The following is a 26,410-nucleotide window of genomic DNA, read 5'->3' on the forward strand; positions in this document are numbered from 1 at the left end:
TGCAAATAAACTCCCAATGCAGTAATCCAGAAACGCAGAGTATGAAGAACACAGGGACACAGTTGGAAACTTGTGAAGGGTAAATTTCACACAAACATTAGGAAGTTTTCTTTACACAGAGAACTACAGAAACTTGGAATAAGTGACCAAGGAGTGTGGTAGACAGGAGGACTTTAGGAACTTTCAAAACTTGACTTGATGTTATTTTCAAAGAATTAAGTGGAGAGGACTGGCCAGCTTTATTGGGCTGAATGGCTTGTTCTCGTCCAGATTGTTCTTATGTTCTAATGTTTTATCGAATTAAAAATTAAACACTTTTATTTAAAGAAAATGAAAGGTAAAGTACCACTTCCGGTTAGCGGAAATAGCCCAAAAGTTGATAGAAACCTACGTTTTGTACCTAATACTTGTATGCAAAATTTGGTTGACCTAAGTGAAAGTGTACTCAAATTATCATGTTTACATACACACACAAACAAACACACAGACATAATTCCAAAAAAGGTGTTTACAGACTCAGGGAATGTCTAAAACGTCGAGATTCATCAAAATCTCGATGTCGAACTTTTGAACGATTACAATACCTTCTCTATACTTTGTATACAAGAAAGTAAAAAAGCAATATGCCACCATACAATTTGCCAGCCTCATATCTGTTACTTTTGTCACACACGCACAATTAGAAGACTGCCAAAAGGTTTGATGGTGCATGAAAGAACAAGATAAGGGGAACTGAAATGCTTTTCTCTCCTTTCATCTAGAGAAAAACACCCAAATAAAACGCTTCTACCAGACATAGCGCTCCAGTATCCACCTCCATCTAAACAGTATAGAAGACTTCTCTTCCGGCTCCAGGGAATTACCTCACTTCCAGTCTCCTCTCGATGACCTCTGTTCCATCACTCTGCTTCTGACATCACCTACATCACACCGCTATTGATGTCACTTTCTCCCTGTTAATTGTCAAATTATTATTATTTATTGTATTATTATTATTATTATTTTGTCGAATTTGTGATATATTTTTTGACCATTTGACTGAAATGGAACCTACAGCAGGTATACAGGGTGGTTCCCCAACACTTAATCTGTGTCTCTGTGCTTTCATTTGATCACACTGTTATTATTAACATGTTTGTCTGCTTGGCATCAGAGTGAAAAGGGTTAATGGTGTTATCATTCCTACAGCTCTATAGAGATTAATAATGATTGTTGACCATTTAAAGTATGTAGTTTATATGCTTGAAATATCTTATTGATGGTGGCCACTTTAATTGGATTTAGTTTAATTTTAATTGGGGAAGTGTTTCTTTTTTGTGCACAGGGGTCCATCAGATAGACACACTGTATATGTGTGTGCTATACAGTTGCATCAATAAGTATATAAGTGTTTCTTAATATTTCAGGTTTATGATGAAAGCCCACACAACAGTGGGTCATAGAGACTAAGGCACTGGACTTTTAAAGCCCAAAGTTGCTAGCTCATTCCAGCCTCTGATATGGTACAGGTCCAGGAACAAGTGGCTCAATCTGCCTGTCATAGGTGAAGCCAGGGGTTGTGAGGGTATTTTGGGTTTGTTGCCCAATAAATATATTTTATAACAGGTCCAAAAGATTTATTATGGACAGAAATGTAGCATACATACACAACTCAACCCCGAAATTAATTCCAGGCAGCGCCCCTGCCGTGTCTGCTCCACTAGTAATGAATGCAGATTCTGAATGTTTTTGAAAAAAGGTGTCAACCAAGCAGTGCCAGCATGTTATAAAACGCCGCCTGAGGCAAAGTGCGTTTTTGCCGTCCATTTCCCCACTTGTACATTAAATCCCTAGAAGGCATGAGATGATGCACTTTAGCTTGAGTCTAGTGATCTCTTCACAGGCTTTGCGATACAGTGTGTACTGAGAATATCATGCACATTGTACATATCCATTAAAGTAGCTTTAAAATAATTAAACATAAAGTAGTTATTAAAATGTATAATATGAAACTGACTGTGAAAAGAAACTCGCCTGTAGCGTTCTTTCTGCACGCTTCTCTAAATACCTCGGCTGTTTTAAACTGTCCAGAAAGCTTAAAGAAAACACACACGGTGTGAACTTCAGAGACTTTAAATACACTTGCGACTTTCACCTTAGATTCTATGGATTAACACAGTTTTACAAAATGGCATAATCAGTATCATGGCTTTACATTATTAATACTTGCATCCTTTGTTTACCACCATCTATGACTTGATGGTCATACTGTTGTTCACATTCGATTCAGTTCCTAGCATGCTAAGAAAGTTCTCACTAGTGGTGGAAAAACTGATGCAAAGTTTTGATTGGATGGTGACACTGCCTTATTTGCATACATTAGTGAAGATATAGGAAATAGAAATCATGGATAAATTATTAGCAACAATTATTAAACATTCATTTAATTGAATTTTGTAATATTAGGATATTCATTAGATTCTTGAGATTAACACAGTTTTACAAAATGGCATAATCAGTGTACTGGCCTTACATTATTAATACTTGCGTCCTTTATTCGCCACCATCTATTACCTGATGGGTTATACTGTTGTTCACATTCGCTCCAGTTCCTGGCAGGCTAAGAAAGTTCTTGTTAGTGGTGAAAAAAATGATGGCAAGTTTTGATTGGAAGGTGACATTGCCTTATTTGCATACACTAGCAAAGATATAGGAAATATAAATCATGAATAAATTATTAGTGATAATTATTATACATTGTTTTAATTGAATTTTGCAGTTATATGAATTTTGCAGTTATATTAGGATATTCATATTACATCAGAGGTTTAAATAGAATTGATACGGTTACAGTATAATATTAGCACCATCACTGTAAGCCTACTGGCTCAAAGGTTACTTAAATATAGAACAACCATGTACACTTTCTTTTTAAAAGTTATCTGTCTCAAAGTTGAATTAATATAACAATTTTCACACAAATGTGAAATACAAAGAGAAAAAAAGCCTGCCAATGCAGTTTAAGTGTCAATTTTGTTCTATAATGTTGTGCCTCAGATGTGCATCTTTTGACAGAGTCCTGTGGACAATTTTAGCAAGTGGAAGATGCATCCTACGGATGCTCTGGGATGCATCATCAGTGATGTTTCCTGGGTTCAAAGGGTGTTTGGGGTCTCACACCATCATACATTCTCGCCCAGGTGACCCGGCCCAGATTGATGAAGCTCCGACTTGCATCCCAGCAGCAATACGCCACAGCTCACTCCTCTTAACCTACAGCCACCTGGAAACTCTTTCTGCTGCCTCCTTTGCAGTTCTGATGACTATTCTTCTAAAACGATCCACTCATGCCCAGCAGGGTGTAGACTCTGTAGACAGAGCGGCCAGCAAAGCCTCTGCAGCCTACTTCCACTAGATGGCAGTGTGCTTGCCACCCCTGTCTACGGCAGTCCTCCAGAAACTCCAGGTACTTGGCCAGGTTCCTCTCAAAAGCCTCTTCTGTATATGAACTTTCCAGGGCACAGTCAGTTCTATCAGGGCAAGCAGTTTTGAGGCCTCTAATACAATGGCAATGTCTATTAGCAATGAAGTTGCCATGATATGTGCCGGAAACTTAAGTTGCTTGCCCAGGTGTACCATCATGTTTCAGTCCTGTGTGGTGAAAAGTAGACCTGGAGCGGCTCTAGGCTGCAGTTTCAGCTGCTCTCCTGCCTTGACGAATGTTACCTGCTTATTGGGAGGAGAGTGGGCCCGCTTATTGCTATTGCTGAAGAGACACTCTCAGCAATTGTCTTCAGCACCTGGTCAAGGTGCCACCGGTAGCAACCCTCCCTTAGGGCCTTTGGGCAGCTGCTCGGGATGAGTTTGAGTGTCCCTCTCCCAGAACAGAGTGGACAGGAAGATGATTCTATTTCAAGTATGTCTGAGCACTTGCCATTGTGCACTGTCCATTTCACAGATGTCGCCTCAGGTTAAAGAGTTTCAAGTCATCATTTTTGTTTCACCATTTAGGTAATGCATCTGTTTGATTTATTATTTTTTATTAATTTTGCAGATTCAAGATAGATATCAGTACATGGTCATATAGGATTTGAATCACTTGCAGAAGTGAGCCACTTTTAACTGCAATGTGAAAGGAGCTGTACTGTGGTCCGTAGTCGCAACAAGTGTCAAATTTTCAATTCTGTTTTTACCATTGCCACTGTTATTTAGCAGGCTCCAGAATGTGCATTCCTTAAGGTTCACACTTAACTTTTTTCTGTATTGCCATTTCTTATTGTTAAAAAAAACAAAAAAGAATTACATGAAAATGCCGCCCTTAGAAGGAGACCTGGGTTCGCTTCCTGGGTCCTCCCGGTATGGAGTTTGCATGTTCTCCCCGTATCTGCGTGGGTTTCCTCCGTGTGCTCCAGTTTCCTCCTACAGTCCAAAGACATGCAGATTAGGTGCATTGGCGATCCTAAATTGTCCCTAGTGTGTGCTTGGTGTGTGGGTGTGTGTGTCCTTCGGTGGGCTGGCGCCCTGTCCAGGGTTTGTTCCTGCATTGTGCCCTGTGCTGGCTGGGATTAGATCCAGCAGACCCCCGTGACCCTGTTTTAGGATATAGCGAGTTGGATAATGGATGGATGGCACCCTTCGAAAAGTGTCACTTGAGGTGATAGTCTCGTCACTTCACACACCCAAGCATTTTGTAGAATGTAGGACCATATCAGTGCTTCCCGGTAGTCAGTGCCAATAGATCCTTAGTTTTTTGTCACGCTCTTGTATCTATAAAAGAGTGGCTTTCTGTTGCCACACTAGTTGTAATTCATGTGCTGCTTTGGCAGGCTTAACATTTTTATAGGATCCCCTGCAGCTGGTGCTGAAGCAGCTCATTTGAATGAAGGAACGGCAGGCTGTTGAGGCTCATCAGAGCTGTTACAATACAGAAAGAATATTAAGCATGGTGTGTGTGACACCATTTTTATTTATTTGTCTACATTCATTGCATTGAATAATTTTGGCGTGTCAATTTTGCATGGTTACATACATTTCTGCTATTAGGTTATATTTGTGAATCTGCGTCAGTGTTCTGGTCATTTTAAACACAAAGAATTAGTGTTAATGGCTGTTTCTCTAATGGCCTTAACAGATCCATTGGAAAACCTCGAGGTTTCTGTCTGACTCCTCTTTTGTTTATCTTATACAGAAATGACTGCAGGAGTTCACACAAGGACAGGCATATCCTGAAATTCCATCATTATGTCTTCTACAAGATCAGGACGATAGCCGTGGACCTGTTGTTTGATGGTCTGATTGTCCCTTTTTACACCTAAATACCTCTAAGAAAAAAGATATGGTTATGTCCTACTCTACATTTCTCAAGATATCTTAAAGGGTGTTTCAGGGGTCACCAAATTCTGGTCCAGAGTGTCTGCAGGTTTTCATTCAAACCCTTTTCTTAATTTGTGACCTGTTTTTGATTCTGATTAACTTCTTTTGAATTAATTTTAATTGACCAAGCTGTTGAGGACCCCAATCCCTTAATCATTTTGTTTTCCTTCATTAACAACCAAACAATAATGAGATACCAAATGAGCCAAAACAGGACCAGCAAAATATGACCAACATACAATACCTGAAAATAAAGAAAGGTCCAGGTCTCAGGAATGCTGATCTGCTCAGGTCCACAAAACATTTGAACAGTGCGCTTAGAAAAGAGAAAATCACCAATTTTGGAAATGTCTGCTATTACACAATGAGAGCAGCAACAAGCCATGGAATTAAAGAACAGGTTTAATTAAAGACAAGAATCTGCGCCTAATTAAGCAACTGGTTGGAGTGAAATTGGTTGGTGTTTCAGGCCCTGATTCAGTTAGCTTTCTGTTGGCTTCATCAATTCATATTTAATTTCTGTTTGGATGCCAATTAAGGAAAGAAATGAAATAATTGAAAGGAGTGATGAAGAAATTCAGGGGAACAAATCTTAAAAATCAAGTCAATGAAAATGAAAGGAAAAGGAGTTAATTAGCAGCAAAAACTGGTCACCAATTAATAAAAGGGTTAGAATGAAAACATGCAGACACTGCGGCCCTCCAGGACTGGAGTTGGAGACCACTGCTCTATTTTCAAAGAAGTCATTCTCAGAGACCAGATGAGAATGCAGAACAGTTCTTTATTTCAGCACAGGTATGGACAAATGTCTCAGTCCACAGAGTGAGCAATCAATAAAACAACTCGTTCCCTTTTATACTTTTCTATTATCATTACCTTATCTAATACATCACATCATCTGACTCTTAATATGCAGAGTTCTATCATCTTAGTCAATCATCATCTTAGTCAATCAACTACAGCCACCAGTAACTTTGTATGCACGTCGATTCTTCCATTATCCAAAACATCATTTTGTTAATAGGGATGTCCTACGGGTTTTCCCATTGATCATATTACCGCTTCACAATAGAGGTGTTTGGGCATTCTCACTAGTTTGTTCTCACTGTTTTTAAAGGGGTGTTTATAACTCATTTACTTCATTTTAACCTTAGTAATTACCTTGAGGATTCCTCTTAAGATGAGGTGACCCTCACGTGCTTAAGCATTAAGCTGTGTTTAGTTAAGCCTTTAGTTACCTTCAGTCCATTTCCTTATGCTTTTAATAAGCCATTGGTAAAATTTCATTTAAGTATATACTGTACCTGTGGTGGGCTGGCGCCATGCCCGGGGATTTGTTCCTGCCTTGTGCCCTGTGTTGCCTGGGATTGGCTCCAGCAGACACCCGTAACCCTGTGTTAGGATATAACAGGTTGGACAATGACTGACTGACTGACTATATACTGTACTTATATTAAATTGTAAAAATGACCATGTATTGATTAAAAATATTTGATTAAAATTCTATATGGGGAGCCAGTTAGTCACTATAAATATCGAGGAACAATCATGGATGACAGGCTAAACTTTGATCTGCACACAGAATGAATCTGTAAGATGGGGCAGACATGGCTTTTCTTTCTTAGAAAACTCAATAGTTTTAAAGTGAACACAGTCATAATGACACTTTCTTTCATAAGTCTTGTATTGAATCTCTTGTTGCACTTGCTTTTATTTGTTGGTTTGGCATCCTCATCACTAAAAATATAACTTATCTTAACAAAATAGTAAAAACTAACAGTAAAATTATTGGTTAGCAGCAGACCCCTGTCACCGAGCCGTATCACAAACAGGTTAGAAACAAAGCCAACTTGATTCTGTCAGACAGTCGCCATCCTCTGCCTCCTAAGTTTCAACTGTTGCCATCAAGCTGCAGGTTTAGGCTCCCGAGGATAAAGAGTGACAGACTTGAGAATTCTTTCATTCCTAGAGCTACAAGCATTTTGAATTCTGTCACTTGTAGGGATGCTGCTAAATTTTAAAGTATTTTGTATGCTGTAGCGCCAGCTCCAAGTGCTAAAATGGATCCTTTTACTTTTTAGATGGCTGTTTTTAGGTCACTCACTATCCTTAAAAGAATCGCTCATCTTTGCCGCAGTAAATGGAATTCAGATTGTGATAATGCAGGCTTGCCATTTGCTGGTGATGAAATCACATTAGCTGGGGTCTTGAGCGCTTGGTTGTCAGGTAGCACAGCTTGGATATTGAGTGCGGTATTGTCATGCAGTTCAGCCGAGGTTTTCAACACTGCACTTTTATGTAGTGGTCTGCCAATTACAAGTGAGCAGATGTACTTCCTTGTCTAGACATACAGATGTACTGGTCTCTTTTCTGTTTTCCTTCACTGAACTGATATTGCAAACAGCATTGTAGGTCTGTATCTCAGCTTTGAGGCTCTCCTTCCATTACTGCTCTGTAACACCTCTGTGATGTGCCTCGTCCTTTGCCTGTGCAGTTTTACCAACAGCCCTGCTTCACACAGCTCAACTGAGATCAGTGGCATCTTAACCTGCCACACTTTTTCCCAGTTCCATGAGCTTGAAAGTCTGCTGGCACCCACCCACCCAGGGCATGGACCTTAATAGATGGAAAAGTGGTGGGTGAGCTGAAGAGGTAGCAGTCTTTCCGCTGTCTCTCTCCCCTGTGCAGATGTTGAAAGTGGCTTTCCAGATCCTGGATCTCAGCGTTGAAGCTAACCAGCAACTCATCAGAAGAGCCATGAAAGTGCTTTGCATGTCACCGTAAATACTCGGCACTTGTTTAATTGAACAGGACGTCTTCTTTTCATCCCACTCCTGATACCAATGTAGTGCCAGCATTGAGTGCTAAAACTGATCCGTGTGCTCTTTACATGGCGCTTTTAAGTAGCTTGCTATCCTTAAAAAGAATGCTGGACATTGCCACACTAGATGGAATTTTGTTTCCAATATTGCCGGCTTGCCTTTTTTCTATAGACAGCAATGCTGCAGGCTCTGAAGCTGATCATTTCCATGGTAGAATGCCAGTTCATACTATGAGTGACTTTTCCATGGCTAATGCAAATTGTCAGCGCTGTTGCAATACCGTTAAAGGTTCATTTTCTACCTTGTACTAATTTTGAGCGTGTGTACTTTTGATAACACTTGTTGTCAGTTGCTGTGTCTTGGACTATTTTTTGTATCTGTGTAACACTGTATGTTTTTGTACGTTCCTGCTGCAAACAAATATCCCCCTGGAATAATAAAGTCTACCAGACCTAACCTAAACTAACGTAATGTAACCATCCTCTTATTTTAGTGTGCTATATAATAGATCAGATCTACGGTATGAAATTTGCTAAAGTTTAAAAAGAATAGTCGAAAACTTCAGAGTGCAATGTGCAAGGGTTTTAGAGATCCATCAAGAAAGATTCAAGGCCGTATAGCTTATGATATTCGAAAAAGCTGATCTATACTTGAGGACAAAAAGGTGCTCCCTGGTAAACATTTGATAATCAAACATTGTAGAATGCATTGATAGACAGGCATATAAAGAAAACAATCCAGCGCACTGCTTCCTCAGGCCAACTAACGTACTACTATCTGTACCACGCAGTGCGGTACGTAGCACGCAAAGGCTGGGAAAGGAGACTGAAAATGGATTCTACGCATGCGCCTCCACTACCAACATGGCTCAGCAGATGGTCGGCTCGTTTCACGACGTAAAACTCCCCGCCTCTCGTGTGACGACATCAGCCGAACGCAGCCTTGTGCGCGGCGATTGGCCGGCGGCAAAAGTTTGAATTGAATAGAAAACTGTTAGGAGTGGAGCGCATGAGAAACGAAATGGAGCTGCGATTAAAACAGGAACAACTTGAGTAAAAAATAAAAAAAGCCTCTCGGAGAAAAGAAATCTGTTTTCATTATCAACACTAAAAAGTTTTCCTGGAAGGGAATATTTTGGGGGTAAGTGCGGAAAATGTGCAGTTTGTTTGCCGCCGTCCGATGAAAACTAATCCCCTTTGTAAATAAGTTGGAAAAGGCAATGCTGAATTATACAGGAGTAATTTATTGATTTAGCGTATTGGTGGTTTACAAGAATAAGCACCACAGTTTTATTTTTTTTTAATCCTGCATCTCTTCGTATTCCCTCATTTTCTCATAGGTGAAAACATGTCAGACTGAATTGCCATTAATGTATTGTTATTGTTCATTTGTCTGATGATTTTACTCGGGGGACGTAATTATGCTAGAATGCATTAAATTGGGTTCATTTTATTTTTGCAATTGAAAGTCGTTACCTTTTTCTCTACGCTGTGTTGTTAATCGAAACTCTTTGTGAAACTCCTCGATCGATATCTTTGGTACGTTATTTACCGGTGTGAGGGTGGGCTACTTGTGGCTCTATAAAGATTGTTTTGAAAAATCCAGAAAATTCGCTTAAACGTGTGGATATCTACATAAACACAGCGCATACATCTTTTAAAATTTCTCTATTGAAATCATTTTTTTTTTACTCTGTCATCTGGCAGCTAAACATCTATTTACAGCATTCAAATTATTCGTGGGAAAGCTACAGATTTGTTGGGTTGATGTTGGCCTTATGATACATATGTTCTTATATGCATAATTAATTTACCTCTAGACCGAATTGTTTTTCACATTTTTCTTCTAGCTCATTTTATTATTTACCCTTACACTGTATTCAACTGTTGTAGTCTGTAAAGACCCCTAAAGTCATTACCTTTATATTAGCTTATTTACCTTTTAAGTATAACCATTATGTCCATGGTGCAGTGTTTTATATCCTTATTATCCTGCTTAAAACACCTTGTGATGGCCTGTTTGTTAATAGCACTATGTAAAATAAAGATTGATTCCAAAGTTGCAGAGCGTGAACATCATTATGTGCTCTAATGGCTAAGGAGATTGCCTTTTTTACCACAGTTCTTAAGGCTTCACCTCTTGCATCGTGATACTGAGCATCTTACTTCATAAATATGTAATCAAAGTGTAACATCTGGAAACTTGTTTTGTTGTATCATTGCTTTCACTGTTCATAAGTAGTCATTGATAATTACAGCTGCATCAAAAGCTGCAAGTTCACTGTTTTCTGCAAAGAAACAGCAAGCCAAAATGATCTAAAATGAGATCATGTAAATAATTCAGACCCTGTTGTCAAATTAATGAATTTTTGTTCATCAGATTATTTGCCGATTTGGATGGGTTTAATAGTACATGGTGCGATGGTTGAAGCGGCTGTTTCCCAGTGCAAGATACCATGGTTTGATTTCCTGCCCGCCCGGTGACCCTGTGGAGTTTGGATGTTTGAATTATTTAACAATGGCTTCTTTGCTGTGTGTGTGTGTGGACTTGACTAGGATTCCATCATGGATTGTTAGTTTGCTCGTATTTAAGGATACTGGAATAGGTTCTGACTTCACTGTAATACAATGAGATGTTCCAGAATCGTCTGCCATGTTATGCCATTCCTTTAAAGTGCTTTGAAAAGCACAGCATTGGCATGGGTCGGTACCCACCCTAAATTGTTTCTCTGTAGCATGAAGATGGCATATTGTGTGTTGGCTAGACATGCCACTTTTAATGGACTTGTCAATTTGGCTTCTGTTTTTAAGGTTATTTACTTGTGGGAACAGGTATGCAACTATGGTTTATGTGCCAGCACTTTTGGGAGTTACCCTGAAGGGTAAATAGAAATTTAAGGCAGAGTGGTGGCTCTGAGGCTAGGGATCTGCACTGGCAATCGGAAGATTGCCGGTTCGAATCCCATAAATGCCAAAAAGGACTCTGCTCTGTTGGGCCCTTGAGCAAGACCCTTAACCTGCAATTGCTGAGTGCTTTGAGTAGTGAGAAAAGCGCTATATAAATGCAAAGAATTATTAATATTTCAAAAGAGAGATTATGTTGCAATGTATTTATTTTTGGTACAGTATTTATGTACTAAACTGATGGCAGTGTTACTTCTGTACTAACCCGATGGACGGCATGACAAAGGAAAACAGAAGTGTTTTGACAAATTTATAACATATTTATTGGGATAAAAAAAAAATAGAATTAACATGAATTGGAATATTAGAAATACATACAATTGTTTTGAGTTGCATAAGGTTCCCCCTACCCATTCTAGTGTTGGGCTCCATGGGGGAGGTTACAGGTTACACAGGTACCTTATTATTTCATCCAGGGTTGGCACGTAGCTTCCTTTTTTTTTCTCACCGTGCAATGTCCAGGCTATTAAATATTAACTTTCACCGTCCCGTCATTTGTTGGTGTTATCAAACAAGTGTAAGCTCTGAACATGTGAGGATAATGAAAGGTTTGTCAGTTGCACTTGCATTAGGTCATTGACGGAAGGAGTGATAAGTGATGAGAACTCTGCTTCCCAGCCATTACTGGCTGAACTCTCTCACATGTAAGATCACTAAATACATCTCCAAAATATTTTTATCTGTTTATCCGAACAAGTTGTTTTTAGTTTTACGTTCCCGATTTTTGAGGACATTTTTAATTTGGGGGTAGACCTTTTTTGGCTCTATGAAATGCAGCAGTTGGTCTGCTTGTAGCTATTTTATTAAGTGGGTCAGTTTGTCTTAACCAAAGTAAATCCTTAAATTAATCCTTACATTTTTGGTTGCCCTGTACTCTGGTATTTCCAGCAGAAATGATAAACTAAAATACTTGACAAGTATGTTCATCATTCCTGGTTAAATGAGATGGGAAGGGCTGGTCAATCATCACACCATCTTTTTAATCTTTTTATCCCACTCCTGATACCAATGAAGTGCCAGCATTGAGTCCTAAAATGGATCCTTTTGCTCTTTACATGGCTCTTTTTAAGTAGCTTGCTATCCTTCAAAAGACTGCTTGCCATTGCCACACTAGAAGGAATTTTGTTTGCAATATTGCAGGCTTGCCTTTTTTCATACACAGCCCTGCTGCAGGCCCTGAAGCTGCTCATTTCTATGATCGAATGCCAGCTCATACTATGAGTGACTTTTCCATGGCTGATGCAAATTGTCAGCGCTGTTGCAATACCGTTAAAGGTTAATTTTTTACCTTGTACTAATCTTGAGCTTGTGTACTTTTGATAACACTTGCTTTCGGTTGTTTCTTAGACTATTTTTTGTATCTGTGTAACACTGTATGTCTTTGTACGTTCCTGGTGCAAACAAATATCCCCCTGGAATAATAGTCTACCAAACCTAACCTAAACTAACATAATGTAACCATCCTCTTATTTTAGTGTGCTATATAAGAATTAAATTAATTGATGATCACAAAAGATCAGATCTACGGTATGAAATCTGCTAAAGTAAAATTGATGATCACAATCTTAATATTTTTTCTCCCTACCAAAGTAAATGGGCCTGCGGGTGTTTGTTCCAACCAACTTGTGTTTTTAATTGAACTCCTACTCTAATTAAGTAAACTGTTATTACCAAGTTTCCGTGTTTTGAGTTCAATGAAGAAATTACAAAAGTATGTTAATACGATTTAATAAAAGTTAAACAGTTACATGTGAATTTTTTTTGATATACTTTAAGTTCATCCCAATTTCCATTCTGCCTTTCCGTTATCGACTAATTAATGGGCCTGATGCTGAAGCGGCTGCAGGCTTTCATCATTTAGTGTTGTTCGCCCAGGTGTCCGTTTGCACGTTGTTAATTGTCATTAGTAGGATACAATGAAAGGGGGCAGACTACACAGAATAAGGGGAAAAATAATAGGAAAACAACAAAAAAGATTTAAGCGGTTAAAGCTATAACAAAAAATAAAAATATTTTTAAATGTCTTATAATTTAAAAATCATACTTCTGTGCTTTTCTTAATGCAGAGTAAGGGGGGGGGGCAATTTACTAAATGAGATCAATTATTTTCAATTATCACTTATCGTGACTGTGGTTGGAACAAAAACCTGCAGTCACAGTCAGTTTGGAAGCCACTGTTCTAGTAAGTTCAAGATTATACTTTAGTTAGTTCCTGTTTGTCTTTATTTGCATGTGATCATTAATATAAATGCTTCTCATGTTTTTTTATTTCTTTCACTTTCCTTTTGCTACATACTGTAGTCATATGTATATGATATATATCTTTTAATCAATATATATACAGGGTGAGTCAAGTTATGTTATTTGAATGGTAAACAATTTATTCACAAAATACTTCATATGTGCAAGATGATTTACAGGAATGTCTCAATCTGTTTGCCATCATGTTCAAAACATTTACCATATGTGGCACATAAATTGTCTACAAAAGTTGTATATAAGTATATACATAGCAGTACCATTAGTAATAATATGCTGGATATACCCACATATAAGTCGGGTCTTGGAAACCCAGAAAAACGTTCATAAAATCAGACTCCAACTTATAGTCCCGTTCAAAAATGCAACACATTTTTATTTTTTTTTTTTCATCTTGCTACCTCCAATCTCACACCCACCACTTTCTCAGACGTATCGAATTTTGTTGCAGCAGCGCAGTTACCAATTTCTTTTGCCACTTCAACGACTTTTAATTTAAAGCCAGCTTTGTATTTTCTTCTGATCAAATGCAGCATCATAGATAAGGGATGATCTTATGATAAAGGTGTGTATGAGGGTGTGAGACACACAAAACAGTACAAACATCACTTAGGAATAGTTTGGGTATTACTGTGTGGTCACGTAGGCTCGTGGTTACTCTTTCATGTGGGCATTTAGATATCATAATCTCTTCGACCAATAGTGTGAGTTTTCCACATTTGACTTGTACGACCGACATTATAAAATACCGGAAATTATACGGTAAAATGAAGTCCCTACTTATCCGCTAGTATATACGCTAATTTTGACTGTCTGTTTTCTGTCTGTGTGTGTGTATACTGTATGAATGCAGATATAAATTTAGTGTAAAAAGTGTAAACTTACTATTCTGAAGCAGATATCGGGAACAGGGTGCTATGTCACTGCCGCATGCAAACTGGCCACGTGACTGTGTCCTCCTATGTCTCTAGCTAACATACAGTGCATCCGGAAAGTATTCACAGCGCATCACTTTTTCCACATTTTGTTATGTTACAGCCTTATTCCAAAATGGATTAAATTCATTTTTTTCCTCAGAATTCTACACACAACATCCCATAATGACAACGTGAAAAAAGTTTACTTGAGGTTTTTGCAAATTTATTAAAAATAAAAAAACTGAGAAATCACACATACATAAGTATTCACAGCCTTTGCTCAATACTTTGTCGATGCACCTTTGGCAGCAATTCCAGCCTCAAGTCTTTTTGAATATGATGCCACAAGCTTGGCACACCTATCCTTGGCCAGTTTCGCCCATTCCTCTTTGCAGCACCTCTCAAGCTCCATCAGGTTGGATGGGAAGCGCCGGTGCACAGCCATTTTAAGATCTCTCCAGAGATGTTCAATTGGATTCAAGTCTGGGCTCTGGCTGGGCCACTCAAGGACATTCACAGAATTGTCCTGAAGCCACTCCTTTGATATCTTGGCTGTGTGCTTAGGGTCATTGTCCTGCTGAAAGATGAACTGTCGTCCCAGTCTGAGGTCAAGAGCGCTCTGGAGCAGGTTTTCATCCAGGATGTCTTTGTACATTGCTGCAGTCATCTTTTCCTTTATCCTGACTAGAGCCCCAGTCCCTGATGAAAACATCCCCACAGCATGATGCTGCCACCACCATGCTTCACTGTAGGGATGGTATTGGCCTGGTGATAAGCGGTGCCTGGTTTCCTGCAAACGTGACGCCTGGCATTCACACCAAAGAGTTCAATCTTTGTCTCATCAGACCAGAGAATTTTGTTTCTCATGGTCTGAGAGTCCTTCAGGTGCCTTTTGGCAAACTCCAGGCGGGCTGCCGTGTACCTTTTTACTAAGGAGTGGCTTCCATCTGGCCACTCTACCATACAGGCCTGATTGGTGGATTACTGTAGAGATGGTTGTCCTTCTGGAAGGTTCTCCTCTCTCCACAGAGGACCTCTGGAGCTCTGACAGAGTGTTCATCGGGTTCTTGGTCACCTCCCTGACTAAGGCCCTTCTCCCCCGATCGCTCAGTTTAGATGGCCGGCCAACTCTAGGAAGAGTCCTGGTGGTTTCAAACTACTTCCACTTACGGATGATGGAGGTCACTGTGCTCATTGAGACTTTCAAAGCAGCAGAAATTTTTCTGTAACCTTCCCCAGATTTGTGCCTCAAGACAATCCTGCCTTGGAGGTCTACAGACAATTCCTTTGACTTCATGCTTGGTTTGTGCTCTGACATGAACTGTCAACTGTGGGACCTTCTATAGACAGGTGTGTGCCTTTCCAAATCCTGTCACATCAACTGAATTTACCACAGGTGGACTCCAATGAAGCTGCATAAACATCTCAATGATGATCAGGGAAAACAGGATGCACCTGAGCTCAATTTGGCCTGTATTTGATATTTGAACCCCCCTAGGCGCTTCACAACACAACATTCACCCACACATTCACACGCTGGTGATGATAAGCTACTTTGTCAGTACCTGGGGCGCACTGACAGAGGCGAGGCCCGAACACTGGCGCCACCAATCCTTCCGACCACCACCAGCAGGCAAGGTAGGTTAAGTGTCTTGCCCAAGGATACAACAGCTGCATTCTCATGCCGGGAGCCAGGATCGAACCTGCGACCCTCCGACTGCTGGACAACCCGCTCTACCGGGTTGACTGAGCTACTGCTGCCTAGCTTCATGTCAAAGGCTGTGAATGCTTATGTATATGTGCTTTCTTTTATTTTTAATAAATTTGCAAAAATCTCAAACTTTTTTCACATTGTCATTATGGGGTGTTGTGTGTAGAATTCTGAGGATAGAATGAATTTAATCCATTTTGGAATAAGGCTGTAACATAAAATGTGGAAAAAATGATGCACTGTGAATACTTTCCAGATGCACTGTGTGTTTGGGTAACAGGGAGGAAAACAAGCCCATGTTAACTGAATCTTTGAGTAGGCAGTACTACACACCCACACATTGTGCATACATTAGGGAGTGCGTTGTAACAGAGTCAAAACTTCAGTTGGGTGCTCTCAACGGGTTTACATGTTTTAGATATACGTTAAAAAAATTTTTGACTACTTTTGGTCATATGCCTGCTGTGTTTGTGTGTCAATATACAAGTCCAGGGACATAACTAAAAATGGAGTTGCTCACTTTAGGTGGCACTTGGCACCATTAGAATTGTAAAATTCCAAAAGCCTGTTAATTATGAAGATTTTCGATATTTCTCTACAAAGACGACTACATATACCTGAGAGATATGGTGAGAATACTGTGAATGGGACAAAGCTTTATATAGGTAAAGTCACATTGGATACATCTCTTTATACTTGGTGTTTGCTTTTTATTTTATGTAAAATTTACCTCATGTTGATTTTCCTTTTTGAGCTGCTAATAACGCACACATACATTCAAACCAAAAAATTAAGTGTGATCCTTAAAAATAGATAATATAAGAACTGAAATAATGTTTAAATGCCTCTCCTACAATGTGATGCTTAAAAGTAGCTGCATTTGTACCTCTAAGCAATTTGTTATACAGTTTAATACCTTATTGTGTCAATCTCTTTATTCATACACAGTGTATAAATATAAAGTTGCATTCCTCATTATGAAGTTTGGTTTACATAGAATATGACTTCCATTTATGTATCACAATTCAAGACATTAGTCTTACTCTCCAACTAGTCAATAAGAAGTTCTGAGTTTATCGTCCAGGGCTGCCAAAATATTTTACTGTTCTCACTCAAACAGTCAATGAAGATTTGTAGTCGGCTTGTTAGGAGTCAGTGCTTGGCACTGAAACTGAATTACTGTTTCCATGCAGGATGTCTTCGGGCCCATTTAAGTGTACAGCAAAGTAAATTGGACGTATCACTGCTTTCATGAAATAAAGAAAATATTTAATTTGTCACTTTAAGGCCTCCTTCTGCCAGTTTTTCACTTGACTTTAAGAAGTCCAGTTGCATTCAGTTTGTGTTTTTACAGACAGTAATCTGATGATTGTTTCCATAAATGTTAATCCTTGTCCATAGTCTTTGAACATATTTTTTTTTCAGGATTACTCTGTTTTTGTGCAAAGGATTTTTCCCTTTTTTCGGCTTTTTATACTTGGCTGTTGCCATGCAACACACATTGAAAATTTTAAAAATTGCTTATTTTTTCATGGGGGATGGGTGGTTTGGTTTAAACTGGTATATTTTGTCATTTAAAAGTTCTTTATAAAAGAAAGATTGATTGCATTCAAACAGTTGGCTGTGTAGGAGCAATACTGTGTTATAATTTTGTTTTTTTGTAAGTTAAAAATATCAGAATAGTATGCATATTTTTGTAAGTTGTGAGCATTCATTTATTAAGAATCAAATTTTTGCAGTACTGAAAAATAAATGGATTTATTTACTATACATAACTGTCAGTTTTATGCTTTCTGAAGATGTTAGTTATGAAACTGTGATCGATGCATACTTTGTTTCAAAGTAGATGTACGTACTATGGCTGCCGCTCACCAGTCAAAGAATTGTTGGCTTGTTAGGACTGAGTGTTTAGTACAGAAGCTGCCTTTTGACCCATTTAGATCTATGGAAAAGTAAACTGGATTATCACTGCTTTCATAGGTCATTTGATCTGCGCTGAACTTACAAGTTAAACTGTACTTACAGTAGAATGAAAGAAATGTGACTAATAGGCAAGCTCTGTTCTAGAGGACTACCATTGTTTTTGTTGCATTCACCCTCTTAATTAGAAGCTAGTTTAGGCCTGTAATAACTTGGTGTCAAGCTGAATTTAACTTTTTGTTTAGCTGTTTCACTTTCCAAATTATTTATGTCCGCTTTCATTTTTAAAGACCAAGCTAGAGTTTTCACACTGTCTATAATGTTTCTATCTGCCTATTTTTGTGTATTTGAAGAGCAATCTCAACTTATTCCCCCTTCTGCTCACCAGTGATCGGTGTAAAAATGTTAGGCAGCATAAGCTAGTAGGTACCCTACTTTGGCTATTAAGAGAAGTATAGGTTGGTGAAAATGTAAGATTTAAATTAATTGTAGCAGAAACCAGAAGGGTGTTTGTGAGATATGGATGCTATCCAGTGATCTGAGGACAAAGACTGGACTCCTTTGGTACTGTGTCACTTCGGAGAATCCTTGGGTACCGCTGGTTTGACTTTGTGTTGCTCATGGAGTCCCAAATGAGACACATTACCTGCATTGTGAGTGAGCATCAGTTATCAGTTAGTGGCACTAAGGACGTGTGGCGCGATTCCGCGAGGGTGATCCGGCTTGCAGGATCCCCATTGTTGAAGACTCTAGTGGCTGGACCAGGCCAAGAGGATGCCCATGTAACACCTGGCTTGTAGCAGACAGATGGGGCTAAACCGTATGCCTGCCTCGGGGTTGGGGGTTGCCAACCAGAATCCCAAGCTGTTTCGTTGTGTGGTGGGTGCTGCAATGCGCTGTACTGGTGCATGCTCCACCACCTGACCTGACCTGTAGTAGAAACGATGTGCTTAAGCGAATTGTATGTCTTAATTGGATGCTACAAAATTCTGTGCAAATATCTGCTTCTCTAGTAGCACACAGGACAATACTTTTGTTCTAGTCTGCCTACTTTGTAGTAGTAGTAGTAGTTTCTAATATCTGTTTATAGTATTAAAATATGTATACATAATTCAAATTCCAGTTTAGTTGCGTGGAGTTAGCAAGTTTTTTCAAAGTCAATTTGGTTCTGACTCTGCAATCGACTTGATGTGCGTAAATTGCATACATATACCTTGAGCTCCATCCAGGAATGGCCTCTGTCTTGTGTGCATTGAGGGCAGGGTGATATTCTTGTTGGTTTTTATTGATTTAAATGAGTAGATAACTAAAGGTGTTGCATTTTCAAATAACATCAACAACATTTATTTATATAGCACATTTTCATACAAAAAATGTAGCTCAAAGTGCTTTACATAATGAAGAATAGAAAAATAAGAGACACAGTAAGAAAATAAGTCAACATTAATTAACATAGAATAAGAGTAAGGTCCAATGGCCAGGGGGGACAGAAAAAACAAAAAAAAACTCCAGACGGCCGGAGAAAAAAAAATAAAATCTGCAGGGATTCCATGCCATGAGACCGCCCAGTCCCCTCTGGGCATTCTACCTCACATAAACATGTCATTCAGTGATTTGTTTTTTCCTCCATGTTTGCAAGGTCAGCAAAATCACTACAGAAATATGGACTGATTCAGAAATGTGATAAAGTGTAATGTATTAAAACAAAAAGTAAAAATATGTGTAAATATATGTATACAATATGTGTATACACACACACAAACTAAAACTAAAAAAAAAATGCTAAGGGTTGCCTGTATGTTGCACAAAGTCACAAAACACTGTGCCATGAATCTTGATCTTGGTCTCCGTTGAGAGCTTATGCTGGGATGCACAACGCAACTCATAACTTAGACATATGAAATTTAGGTTCCGGTCTTTCTCATGGCAGTGTGTTGTGGTTTACAGGAGAAACACCATGGTGCGGGCACACAGCATTGCTGACAGGAAAATATCCTCGACAAGCTCTGCTGACAATGAAGCACATTACACAGGCTGACTGATTGTTTTCATAGCAAGTGCCAGTCATACACTCAGTTCAGCCAAAAGTCATACAAGGCCAAAGAACCAGAGGTGTAGACTTCCTCCATGTCGTTGAGCTTTGGGGTCTTTCACATGCTGAGTGGCATAATGGCCATGTTAATGTGGCATATCTGTCAAGAAAAGAGCTGCTGTGACATTGGGTGGCAGTGAATGACATTGTAGCGATCTCTGAGGATTGACCTGAGGTCAGGGCTGTGGAGTCGAGGAGTCGGAGACAATTTTGGGTACCTGGAGTTGGAGTCAGCAAAAAGTTAACCGACTCCGACTCCTACTAAATTTAAATGGGAATTGAAAAAGTAAGTTGAAATGTCCCAATTCACAAACAGTCCTAATGAACTACTTCTCTGCTGTAAGAATAAAGCCCAATGCATGCAGTGCATAATGTTACCACAAAACGAACATGTCAAGTAACCATGAAGCATGCTTTTCATTGACTGTATGCGTCACTATATGGGATGTAATGCACAGGTAAGGTGCGGCACCACTTTCCATTGTGTCGTGTTCCACTGTTACAGGGAACTGTGAACCTAGCCTAAAGCCCCCCATACATTTACAGATGCACTGCCGATTTTTCGGCCATTCAACGAGTCATCATGCGTCAAACGCCTTGAAAATCATCTGGTGTGTTCTCAGCTCCGTCGGCTCCCTTTCGCTATGCGCTAGTGAAGGGGCCGAAGGAGCCGAGAACACAGATCTCCCTACCTGTCTCCAGCAGAGGCTCGTTCTGCTGATCAGCTGGCCGGTGAGTGACACAATGCACTAAACTTCCGGCTGGCTGACAGAGGAGACGGCCACTGCAGCAGACAGAGGCATCACATTACTTTGGATGGGGGCGGTGGTCGAGATTTTCGGCAAGCTGGATCTGCCGTCCATGTGGACACCCGCAATCTGCGGCCGCCAATCAATTGTGTTTGTCTTTAATCTGGCATTATAGTAGAGTGTTGGCTTCCTAGCCAGTAGTTCTGTGGTGAAATGACATGTATGTTGCCTTCCTTTCCTTCAATGGATGTAGAAAATACATTAGCATAGTATATACATACAGAGGAGTCGGAAGATTTAGAAACGTCGGAGTTGGATTCGGAGCATTTATCTACTGACTCCACAGCCCTGCCTGAGGTGCTATGTTTCCTGAGACGTGCATCGATCTCCTTTCTTTGAGAAACAGAGGTCCGAGTGTTGCAAATATTCAGTATAATTAGGCATCTTTAGCTAGAGAGAATGCCATAGTAAAAGGACTGTGAAGCTGTTGTGAATTTACCAGTGTCCTTAATAAAACATACATTCAGGAGAAACTACTGTGTATCTGAAAAGGTACTGAAAGGCCATCAAAAGTAACCCTTAAGCACACACAGAAATTAACGACTTATGTTAAAACTGGACCCAGGCCTGGGATTCAAACCTAACTCCTTAGTTACAAGGCAGCACAACATAAATGGTTAAAAATGAAAATAGCCTTAACAGTCTTGTGAGGCCCCATCTGGCAAACTTGACATCTTTGGTTGCCACACTGGAATTAACCAGAGAAGTGTTTTTAGGCTATCTTTTAGGACTAAGATGTAAGAAAAGGTTGACTGAGCTGATTTATTTAAGCAAATGGAGTTTACTGGTAACAAAATAAGGTTTTAAAATTTTGAAGGAAATAAATAAGGATTTTAATTTAATGGTCTTCCTATGTCCAAGTATTACATTCAGAAGTATGTTACTGTTTAAATATTTAAAAATGTAAGTTTAAAAAATTCTTTCCTTATCTTCACATCATGCTGAGTCTTGGAGTTTGGTGGTGTTGTCATTTTGAGCCAGAAAAGTCAGATGCCTGGGCAGAGCTGCTTGCTTTCATCTGAAGCTGTAAAGCCGGAGTGGAGCCTGAAGCCTGATTCATTCTTCACTAGTAGACAGACTTCCACAGCTTTTGCATGCACAAGGCAATATAGATAAAAGAGACCGCAGATAAGTATATTTCATATAGAGGGTCAGTTTTTGATCTTGCAAACATAGGCATTTAGCAAACTTACAGTAACTGAAGAAGCAAAATAGCCGACATTATGTAATGTTGGCTAAAATTTAGTTAAGACACCTAGCACCTTAAGATTGGTCAACAATGTTACACATAGCTATTGAGCTGCTTTGGTGCTTGCTGCTAGGAATGACCAAGGTCACAACCACTATCTTTTGAGTGACGAGACAATGAGTCTTTGTTGATTCAGAAAAGGAATACATTAATGTACTAAAAACTGCCAGATTGTAAAAACTGTCCTTAATTATTTGTATCCAAAAGCACTGCAGATGTGTAGTTCCATTGACACAATTGCAGCTTTTACATGCATTCCATAAAGAAATAAACTACAAGTACAATGTACATTTTCATATGTGGTATTAGGCTTCACATAAACCAACTGAATTTCCCATCTCTATCACATCTAAATCTGAGGCAAATAGCTTTGGTAAGCAAAAGAAGATAAGATGAAACTGGCACAATTTGTTTTCAGGGGTGGCATACTTTCTAAAGCACTGAAAGAAACAAAGACAGAGGTGGGTTTTGTGCAGTGATGTTTCTTCTGATAAACTATGAACAGCCCTATACAGTATGTTCATTACACCCAGCAGTGATTACCTCCTTCTGAATGAGCACAATACAAAGTTAGGTTTTTTTTTTTTGTTCTTCTCCCCTGTTTGCATTTTGAGACTTTTTACATGCAAAAAAATACTGCTGCAGTATTTTACAGATCTGTTTTTTCTCTTCTCTTCCATGATCAGTATTTTTATAATTTAGAATTCTCGGCTTATCCTAATTAGTAAACTGTTCAGCCAGAACCCATTCCAAAATCTTGATTTTTTTTTTTAACCATACCAGCACTCTTCCCAGTTTTTTTCTAAACTTTTCTCTTGTGCCGTGAAGGTATCATTTTGGATTTGGGTCTGTCTCATTCACTCTTAAACCTGTAATCCCTGACTGTTGTATAATGCTAAGGCCTTCTCATTAAAGCAAATGGAAAATAACTATTATAATGCTGATTTTCTTTTATTATAATGCCCCAAGATCCCAACTTTAAAGAGTCTTGTCAGCTAATATGCCTTTTCACACAACTAGTCTGTTGTGCGTGGCTACTAGTTTAACACACAATGGCTGAAATAATTAGGTGTACTTAAACAGACTCAAGCCTGGTTAGGTCAGGTTGGGGAGCATGCACTGGCTTGCCGCACCCACCACACAACAAAACAGCTCGGGATCCCAGTTGTCTGTCCCCATTGCAGACATGTAGTCCAGTTCCACACTCCGGAAATGACCATCTAAGTGCCGCAGCCAGGTGTTATGTGCGCATCACCTTTGCCGGTCCAGCTTCTTGGGTCCTCAACAATGAGGATCCTGTGAGCCGGATCACCCTCTGGGAATCGCTCCACGTTGCCATAATGCCATAACTGGCGCTCCCTCATAATGCAAGTAATGTGCCTCATTCAGGACTCTATGAGCAAACCCTCGTTTGACACAAAGTCAATCCAGAGGTACCCAAGGATTCTCTGAAGAGACACAGTACCAAATGAGTCCAATCTTCATCTCGGGGCACTGGATAGCATTCATGTCAATCAACTATATATATATATATATATATATATATATATATATATATATATATATATATATATATATATATATTATAGCAAAACAGGAAGCAAAAGGACTCTAAAGGCTTGGACCTTCGTCCTTTTACAGAGATATCGGGAGTGCCATACATCCCTTTCCGGTGACCTCTTGACCTTCATAGGAAGAGTCAACAGAGACATGAATGTCACTGCCGCGGTAAGTAAACCTCTTGATGAGGACGACACTTTCTCCGCAGACAGACACACTGCTGATGGCTGTGCTCAAGAGGTCATTGAAGGTCTGATCTTGGTTTTTATCAGGGCACTCACAAGCCCAGACCCTCAGACTCCTCAGTCAGAGCCTACATTGACTCCGCAGAGATCACAGCATTATCGGCAAAGTCAAAATCAGTAAATCTTTCTTCACCAACAGATGCCCCCTAGCCGCTGGACCCCATGATCCTGCCCAGCACCCAGTCCATGCAAGCATTAAACAGAGTAGGAGCAAAAACGGACCACTGATGAAATCCAGAATCGAAAGGGAAAAATGCAGATTTTCTACCTCCACTTTGCACAGCAGTCACAATACCAGTGTACAGGCCGGCCATGATACCCAGCATGGAGGAATGAATCCTGCGAAGTCTCAGGATGTCCCAGAGGGCAGCTCGATCAACTGATTTGAACGCTGTATAAAAATCAACAAAGGCTGCAAAGAAACTGCCGAAATTCGCGTTTGTGCTTGATGAGAATCCTCAGTGCCGTGGTGTCTTCGGTATAAAACCAGACTGTTCAGGTCGCTAAAGGGTGATCAAGTAATCGCTGACCCTAGCAAGGGCCTTAACTGGAACCGAGAGCTTTGTTATCCCCCTATAGTTGCCGCAATCCAGGAGAACACTCTTCCTTTTCCAAATAGGGATGACAAGTCCCGTTTTCCAGTCCGTTGACATGACAACCCATCTCCTAAATGAAAGTAAAGATTACTTGCAATGCCAGAAGGACATCTGTAAATGAGAAAAGAGTAGATTATGTAGACTTTGACTTAATACTGTGATGAACCTGTGAGACCCACAGGAGCTGCTTTTGCGGGCTTGTCCACAGTTGCCGACTAGCTATTAATTCCGAATGCCACCATATAAATTGTACCCTGCTACTGCCTGTTTCACACCCCTGAAGTAATAAAACAAGTCTGCCTTTGACCTGCCTGCCTCTTGCCTGCTCTTTTACTTTGCTCTCTCTTCTCACCCTGTCACTGTCTTACTAACTAACCTGAATTCTTCCTGACCTTTAACCACTCTGCTTGTGCCTGGTTGGAAGCAAGACATGTTACAATACGGTTCCACTGCAGGACTTCAACTGAGTGTTGCATATGGGACCTATGCAACCGTGTCATAAACAATTCACAATTTGCAGATGCACAAGTAAAATAAAAATACTAATTATAATGTAGCGAAGTGCGGTGTCCGTACTTGTTGCTCAGAAAGATTTTAGCTTCTTTTCGTGATTGCTTTAAAAGCTTGCTGCCCCAAGAAGAGCATGTGCACCCAACTGTCAGTAATGGACTGAAAAATAGTTGGTGGCGCAGCTGCTTGAGATTTTGGTGGCTGTCATATTTAAATAATGGTGACCCAAGTAGAGCTAGAATTTTATTCTTTTGGCATTTGTTCTTGCGGTGGATGCCAATGCAACCATTTAATAAAGTGTTTGAAAGTACTTACAAATGTACATGTAATGTCCAGAATCGTTAACCTAAGTCTGACTATAGTCAAATATTTGCTTTTTTTTTTAATTTGAATGTTCAATCCTTACTGTTTGGCTAAGTTAAAATCTCTGGTGTTTACCTGTTTAATGTCTTAAATTATTTCTTAAGGACTGGGAACACTTAAAAGAGGTACAATAATATTTCTGAAGTATTTTGCTTCATCTGAAAATTCCATACTTATAGTTTAATATAATAAACTGCATTAAAATGTAAAATGCTATATTTATAGCTTACTGTAGAAGCAACAAAGAGGCATAAGTAATGTTGACTAATTGCACCCCTTATTTGATGAATTATTTAATGGCTATTAAGTACAGGCATACTGCCTCAAAGGTAGAATATATATTCAGTATAGTTATTAGATTTGCGTTGTTAACATGACAAATTGTTTTAGTAGTATGTTTCCTTGTTTCATTCACTGCATAAAAATGATTAGCATTTTTTTTTTTTGGTGAGAATAACCATTTCAGACCTAAATTAAAATATTTTATTAACAACAACATTTATTTATATAGCACATTTTCATACAAGTAATGTAGCTCAAAGTGCTTTATGTGATGAAGAAAAGAAGGAAAAAAAAGACAAAGAGAATTAAAATAAGACAACACTAATTAACATAGAATAAGAGTAAGGTCCGATGGCCAGGGAGGACAGAAAAACCAAAAAAAAACTCCAGACGGCTGAGAGAAAAAATAAAATCTGCAGGGGTTCCAGGCCACGGGACCACCCAGCCCCCTCTGGGTATTCTACCTAACATAAACGAAACAGTCCTCTTTGTATTTGGGGTTCTCATTGAAGGACTTGATGATGACGGTCATGTAGATTTCTGGCTTATAATCCATGGAACATCATGGTGCTTTGATTAGGTGGTGCCACAGAAAACCGGGAAAATTAACAGAAGAGAGAGTAGGGGTCAGTATGGATTTTAGAGCCACCATGAAAAGTTATTATAATAAATTGAATATACAGGGTATCAGGATTAAATTAAAATGAAGTTATGAGAAGGCCATGTTAAAGTAATGTGTTTTTAGCAGTTTTTTTTTAAA

At 39.4% G+C, this 26,410-nt stretch overlaps 1 protein-coding gene across 1 annotated transcript in view; it reads left to right on the forward strand.

Annotated features, from left to right (window-relative positions):
* The first annotated feature begins 9,132 nt into the window (after positions 1-9,132).
* Positions 9,133-26,410, forward strand: part of racgap1 (Rac GTPase activating protein 1) — a 73,141-nt gene continuing 55,863 nt past the window's right edge. Inside the window, exon 1 of the mRNA XM_039746784.1 lies at positions 9,133-9,314. The gene's annotated coding sequence lies outside the window, so the exon portion shown is untranslated. The remainder of the gene's footprint in view (positions 9,315-26,410) is intronic.

The sequence above is a fragment of the Polypterus senegalus genome, chromosome 3, assembly GCF_016835505.1.
Source record: "Polypterus senegalus isolate Bchr_013 chromosome 3, ASM1683550v1, whole genome shotgun sequence".
Classification (NCBI taxonomy): domain Eukaryota; kingdom Metazoa; phylum Chordata; class Cladistia; order Polypteriformes; family Polypteridae; genus Polypterus; species Polypterus senegalus.